Source organism: Ailuropoda melanoleuca, chromosome 1, assembly GCF_002007445.2.
Source record: "Ailuropoda melanoleuca isolate Jingjing chromosome 1, ASM200744v2, whole genome shotgun sequence".
Classification (NCBI taxonomy): domain Eukaryota; kingdom Metazoa; phylum Chordata; class Mammalia; order Carnivora; family Ursidae; genus Ailuropoda; species Ailuropoda melanoleuca.
The window spans coordinates 38488327-38488733 of NC_048218.1; positions in this window are offsets into that span (position 1 = coordinate 38488327).

Consider the following 407-nt stretch of genomic DNA (forward strand, 5'->3'; position numbering starts at 1 on the left):
GGATCACGCCCTGAGCCGAAGGCAGACGCTTAACCGCTGTGCCACCCAGGTGCCCCTGAATTACCAAACTTTTAAAGCCTGCCTAGAACTATGTAGATGAATGAATAGGTACCTTTTTTGCATACATTTCATTTTCTAAGGTAAATTTGTTTTCATGGATAAACTTTTTTTTATTCACAAACTGTATTTTCCAAGGATTTTAATAAAATGTTTTTTTACAAGTTGTTCCATTTTGGAGTACCTACTTGAAATTATTGAATGTTAATTTCATTTGAACTTGTTTATCGGATTACATTTTACTAGAAACAAATTTGTGAAGGCCCAGATAGCATGAGATGCTATTGCCAAACTATGTTGCCTTTCTTCATCATCCTTTCTCTCCCCATCACATGTTTACTTTTAAAATT